The sequence below is a fragment of the Arachis duranensis genome, chromosome 7, assembly GCF_000817695.3.
Source record: "Arachis duranensis cultivar V14167 chromosome 7, aradu.V14167.gnm2.J7QH, whole genome shotgun sequence".
In the NCBI taxonomy this organism is placed as follows: domain Eukaryota; kingdom Viridiplantae; phylum Streptophyta; class Magnoliopsida; order Fabales; family Fabaceae; genus Arachis; species Arachis duranensis.
Genome location: NC_029778.3, coordinates 59,549,611 through 59,556,843, shown reverse-complemented (window position 1 = coordinate 59,556,843; position 7,233 = coordinate 59,549,611).

Here is a 7,233-nt window from a genome sequence, read left to right as displayed (position 1 = left end):
CTCATAGTACTCTCCCAAGCAATACTAAAGAGAATCCAAAAAGAGAGTGCAAGGCCATTGACATAATCAAAATGGCCAAACCTAGAGAGGAAGGGGAGGACGTGAATCCTAATGAGGAAGACCTCATGGGATGTCTCCCAGACAAGACGGAGTTCCCTATTGAGGACCTAAAGAATTTTGAGGCTCATATAAAGACCATAGAGATTCCATTGAACCTCCTTTTGCCATTCATGAGCTCTAAGAACTATTCTTCCTCTGAAGAGGATGAAGATGTAACTGAAGAGCAAGTTACTCAATATCTAGGAGCCATCATGAAGCTGAATGCCAAGTTGTTTGGTAATGAGACTTGGGAAGGTGAACCTCCCCTGCTCATTAGTGAACTAGATACATGGGTTCAGCAAACTCTACCTCAAAAGAAACAAGATCCTGATAAATTCTTAATACCCTGTACCATAGGCACCATGACCTTTGAGAAGGCTCTGTGTGACCTGAGGTCAGGTATAAATCTTATGTCACTCTCTGTAATGGAGAAACTGGGGATCTTTAAGGTACAGGCTGCCACATTCTCATTAGAGATGGCAGATAAGTCAATAAAACAAGGTTATGGATTGGTAGAGGACGTGTTAGTGAAGGTTAAAGGTCTTTACATCCCTGTTGATTTCATAATCCTAGACACTGGGAAGGATAAGAATGAATCCATCATCCTTGGAAGACCCTTCCTAGCCACAGTAGGAGCTGTGATTGATGTTGACAGAGGAGAGCTAGTCCTTCAATTGAATGGGGACTACCTTGTGTTTAATGCTCAAGGATCTTCCTCTATAACCATGGAGAGGAAGCATGAAAAGCTTCTCTTAATACAGAGTCAAACAAAGCCCCCACAATCAAACTCTAAGTTTGGTGTTGGGAGGCCACAACCAAACTCTAAGTCTGGTGTTGAAACCCCACATTCAAACTCTAAGTTTGGTGTTGGGAGGTCCCAACAATACTCTGAACATCTGTGAGCTCCATGAGAGCTCACTGTCAAGCTATTGACATTAAAGAAGTGCTTATTGGGAGGCAACCCAATTTTTATTTTTATTGTTCTTTTATGTTTTATTAGGTTCATGATCATGTGGAGTCACAAAACAATTACTAAAATTAAAAACAGAATCAAAATCAGCAGAAGAAACAACACACCCTGGAAGAAGAGCTTACTAGCGTTTAAACGCCAGTAAGGAGCATCTGGCTGGTGTTCAACACCAGAACAGAGCATGAATCTGGCGTTGAACACTAGAAACAAGCAGCAATCTGGCGTTTAAACGCCATGATTGCACCTTGAGGAAAGCTGGCGTTTAACGCCAACAACAAGCATCGAGCTGGCGTTAAACGGCAGAAACATGCTACATTTGGGCGTTTAACGCCAGAAACAAGCTTCAGTCTGGCGTTAAATGCCAGGATTGCAGGCAGAGGGCGTTTTACACGCCTAATTGGTGCAGGGATGATTCATCATTGACACCTCAGGATCTGTGGAACCCACAGGATCACCTCAGGATCTGTAGACCCCACAGGATCCCCACCTACCTCAACTCACCTTCTCTCCTCTTCACACAATCCAATAACACTCTTCCCCAAACACCCTTCACCAATCACCTCAATCTTTCTTCCCCATCACCTCTTCACCACTCACATCCATCCACTCTTCCCCACAAACCCCACCCACCTTCAAATTCAAAATCTCTTTCCCACCCAAACCCACCCTAAATAACCGAACCTACTACCATCTCCCTCCACTATATAAACCCCTCTATCCTTCTTCATTTTCACACAACACAACCCTCTCTTCTCCCCCTTGGCCAAAACCCACACATCTCTCTCTATCCTCCATATATTCTTCTTCTTCTTCTATTCTTTCTTCTTTTGCTCGAGGACGAGCAACATTCTAAGTTTAGTGTGGTAAAAGCATAGCTTTTTTGTTTTTTCATAACCATTGATGCCACCTAAGACCGGAGAAACCTCTAGAAAGAGGAAAGGAAAGACAAAAGCTTCCACCTCCGAGTCATGGGAGATGGAGAGATTCATCTCAAAAGCCCATCAAGACAACTTCTATGAAGTTGTGGCCAAGAAGAAGGTGATCCCTGATGAGCGGATAATTTATACGCTTTTTGGCATTGTTTTTAGGTAGTTTTTAGTATGATCTAGTTACTTTTAGGGATGTTTTCCTTAGTTTTTATGCTAAATTCACATTTCTGGACTTTACTATGAGTTTGTGTGTTTTTCTATGATTTCAGGTATTTTCTGGCTGAAATTGAGGGACCTGAACAAAACCTGATAGGAGGCTGACAAAGGACTGCTGATGCTATTGGAATCTGACCTCTCTGCACTCGAAAAAAATTTTCTGGAACTACAGAACTCCAAATGGCGCACTCTCAATGGCGTTGGAAAGTAGACATCCAGAGATTTCTAGCAATATATAATAGTCTATACTTTATTCGTGATTAGATGACGTAAACTGGCGCTCAACGCCAGTTCCATGCTGCATTCTGGAGTCAAACGCCAGAAACACGTCACGAACCAGAGTTGAACGCCCAAAACACGTTACAACTTGGCGTTCAACTCCAAGAGAAGTCTCAGCTCGTGGATAGATCAAGCTCAGCCTAAGCACACACCAAGCGGGCCCCGGAAGTGGATTTATGCATCAATTACTTACTTCTATAAACCTTAGTAGCTAGTTTAGTATAAATAGAACTTTTTACTAGTGTATTAGTAGTCTTTGATCATTCGATCTTGTGACCACATTTGGGGGCTGGCCATTCGGCCATGCCTGAACCTCTTTCACTTATGTATTTTCAATGGTAGAGTTTCTACACACCATAGATTAAGGGTGTGGAGCTCTGCTGTACCTCAAGTTTTAATGCAATTACTATTATTTTCTATCCAATTCGATTTATTCCTGTTCTAAGACATTCGTTGCACTTCAACTTGATGAATGTGATGATCCGTGACACTCATCATCATTCTCACTTATGAATGCGCATGATTGACAACCACTTCCGTTCTACCTTAGGCCGGGCGCATATCTCTTGGATTCCTTGATCAGAATCTTCGTGGTATAAGCTAGAATTGATGGCGGCATTCATGGGAATCCAGAAAGTATAACCTTGTCTGTGGTATTCCGAGTAGGATTCTGGGATTGAATGACTGTGACGAGCTTCAAACTCCTGAAGGCTGGGCATTAGTGACAGACGTAAAAGAATCACGGGATTCTATTCCAACCTGATTGAGAACCGACAGCTAATTCCGTGCTGTGACAGAGCATTTGGACCATTTTCACTGAGAGGATGGGATGTAGCCATTGACAATGGTGATGCCCTACATACAGCTTGCCATGGAAAGGAGTAAGAAGGATTGGATGAAAGCAGTAGGAAAGCAGAGATTCAGGAGGAGCACAGCATCTCCATACACCTATCTGAAATTCCCACCATGGAAATACATGAGTAACTTTATCTTTATTTTATGAGCCTGACTGAGATCTATAAGATGACCATAGATTGCTTCATACCAACAATCTCCGTGGGATCGACCCTTACTCACGTAAGGTATTACTTGGACAACCCAGTGCACTTGCTGGTTAGTTGTGCGGAGTTGTGACTAAGTGTAATTCACGTGTGAGAGCTACCAAATTATTGGAGCCATAGTTGATGATCACAATTTCGTGCACCAAGTTTTTGGCGCCGTTGCCGGGGATTGTTCGAGTATGGACAACTGACGGTTCATCTTGTTGCTCAGATTAGGTAATTTTCTTTTTATTTTCCTTTTAAAAAAGTTTTCAAAAATCTTTCAAAAATTTTTTCTTTATTTTCGTTTTTCAAAAATATAATTTTCGAAAAAAAAATAATAAAAATACAAAAAAATCATAAAATCATAAAAACCAAAAATATTTTATGTTTCTTGTTTGAGTCTTGAGTCAATTTTTAAGTTTGGTGTCAATTGCATGCTTTAAAAATTTTTTTTGCATTTTTCGAAAATTCATGCATTCATGGTGTTCTTCATGATCTTCAAGTTGTTCTTGACAAAGTCTTCTTGTTTGATCTTGATGTTTTCTTGTTTTGTGTTGTATGTTGTTTTTCATATGCATTTTTGCATTCATAGTGTCCATGCATTAAAGAATTCTAAGTTTGGTGTCTTGCATGTTTTCTTTGCATCATGATCTTCAAAGTGTTCTTGGTGTTCATCTTAACATTCATAGTGTTCTTGCATGCATCATGAGTTTTGATTCATAATTTTCATGTTGTGAGTCATTTTTGTTGTTTTTCTCTCTCATCATTAAAAATTCAAAAAAATCAAAAAAATATCTTTTCCTTAATTTTCGAAAATTTGAGTTGACTTAGTCAAAAATTTTAAAAATTAGTTGTTTCTTACAAGTCAAGTCAAATTTTCAATTTTAAAAATCTTATTTTTTTAAAACTTTTTCAAAAAAAATTAAATCTTTTTCATTTTTCTTTTTAATTTTCGAAAATCCTTTAAAATATTTTTCAAAAATCTTTTTCTTAGTTTTATCTTTATTTTCAAAAATTATGCTAACAATTAATATGATTGATTCAAAAATTTGAAGTTTGTTACTTTCTTGTTAAGAAAGGTTCAATCTTTAATTTCTAGAATCTTATCTTATAGTTTCTTGTTAGTTAAGTAATTAATTTTAATTTTAAAAAAATTAAATCTTTTTCAAAATATCTTTTTCTTAAAAATCTTATCTTTTTATCCTATCTTTTTATCATATCTTCTTATCTTATCTTTTTATCATATCTTTTTCAAAATTTATCTTTTTCAAAAATTTGATTTCAAAATATCTTATCTAACTTCTTATCTTCTTATCTTTTCAAATTTGATTTTAATATCTTTTTCAGTTATTTGACTTTTTGTTTGGTTCTTATCTTTTTCAAAACCACCTAACTACTTTTCCCTCTTTAATTTTCGAAAATATCTCATCTCCTTTTCAAAAATTCTTTTTAATTGTTTTAAATTTTAATTTTAATTATATCTTATCTTTAATTTTCGAAAATCATTAACTACTTTTTCAAAATTATTTTCGAGTTCTCTCTCTCTTCTCTTCTTCTATTTATTTATTTATTTACTAACACTTCTCTTCACCTCTCTTCATCTCAAATCACTACCCATACATTTACCCTTTATTCAGACTATTCATTCTTCTTCACTCCTATCCCCTTTCTTCTTCTATTAATAATAAGGATCCTCTTTGTCCAGATATAGAGGATTCCTCTTCCTTTTTCTTTTTCTCTTCTCTTTCATATGAGCAGGAACAAAGAAAAAGACACTCTTGTTGAAGCTGATCCAGAACCTGAAAGGACTCTGAAGAGGAAACTAAGAGAAGCTAAATTACAATAATCCAGAGACAACCTTTCTGAAATTTTTGAAACTACAACAATCCATAAGTAACCTTTCAGAAAATTTCAAACAAGAGAAGGAGATGGCAGCCGAACCCAATAATGATAATGCAAGAAGGATGCTTGATGACTTTACCAAACCCACGTCCAAGTTTGATGGAAGAAGCATCTCCATTCCTGCCATTGGAGCAAACAATTTTGAGCTGAAACCTCAGCTAGTTGCCTTAATGCAACAAAACTGCAAGTTTTATGGACTTCCATCTGAAGATCCTTATTAGTTTTTAACTGAGTTCTTGCAGATTTGTGAGACTGTAAAGATGAATGGAGTAGATCCTGAAGTCTACAGGCTCATGCTTTTCCCTTTTGCTGTAAGAGACAGAGCTAGAAAATGGTTGGACTCACAACCTAAAGATAGCCTGGACTCCTGGGATAAGCTGGTCACGACCTTCTTGGATAAATTCTTTCCTCCTCAAAAGCTGAGCAAGCTTAGAGTGGATGTTCAGACCTTCAAGCAAAAAAATGGTGAATCCCTCTATGAAGCTTGGGAAAGATACAAGCAGATGACCAAAAAGTGTCCTTCAAACATGTTTTCAGAATGGACCATATTAGATATATTCTATTATGGTCTATCTGAGTTTTCCAAGATGTCATTGGACCATTCTGCAGGTGGATCCATTCACCTAAAGAAAACTCCTACAAAAGCTCAAGAACTTATTGACATGGTTGCAAATAACCAATTCATGTACACCTCTGAGAGGAATTCCGTGAATAATGGGATGTCTCAAAGGAAGGAAGTTCTTGAAATTGATGCTTTGAATGCCATATTGGCTCAGAACAAAGTGTTGACTTAGCAAGTCAACATGATTTCTCAAAGTCTGAATGGATGGCAAAATGCATCAACAGCACTAAAGAGGCATCTTCTGAAGAAGAAGCTTATGATCCTGAGAACTCTGCAATGGAAGAGGTAAATTACATGGGTAAACCTTATGGAAACACCTATAATTCATCATGGAGAAATCATCCAAACTTCTCATGGAAGGATCAACAAAAGCCTCAACAAGGCTTTAGTAATGGTGGAAGAAACAGGCTAAGCACTAACAAGCCTTTTCTATCATCTTCTCAGTAACAGACAGAGAATTCTGAACAGAGCCCCTCTAACTTATCAAATATAGTCTCTGATCTGTCTAAGGCCACTTTAAGTTTCATGAGTGAAACAAGATCCTCCATTAGAAATTTGGAGGCACAAGTGGGTCAGCTGAGTAAGAAAGTCACTGAAACTCCTCCCAGTATTCTCCCAAGCAATACAGAAGAAAATCTAAAAGGAGAGTGCAAGGCCATTGATGTAATCAATATGGCCGAATGTAAAAGGGAGGAGAAGGACGAAAATCCTAGTGAGGAAGACCTCCTGGGACATCTCTCAAACAAGCAGGAGTTCCCTATTGAGGACCTAAAGGAATCTGAGGCTCATATAGAGACCCTAGAGATTCCACTAAATCTCCTTCTGCCATTCATGAGCTCTGAAGACTATTCTTCCTCTGAAGAGGATGAAAATGTAACTGAAGAGCAAGTTGCTCAATATCTAGGAGCCATCATGAAGCTGAATGCCAAGTTATTTGGTAATGAGACTTGGGAAGGTGAACCTCCCTTGCTCATTAGTGAACTTGATACATGGGTTCAGCAAACTCTACCTCAAAAGAAACAAGATCCTGGGAAATTCTTAATACACTGTACCATAGGCACCATGACCTTTGAAAAAGCTCTGTGTGATCTAGGGTCAGGCATAAATCTTATGCCACTCTTTGTAATGGAGAAGCTGGGGATCATTGAGGTACAGCCTGCCTTATTCTCATTA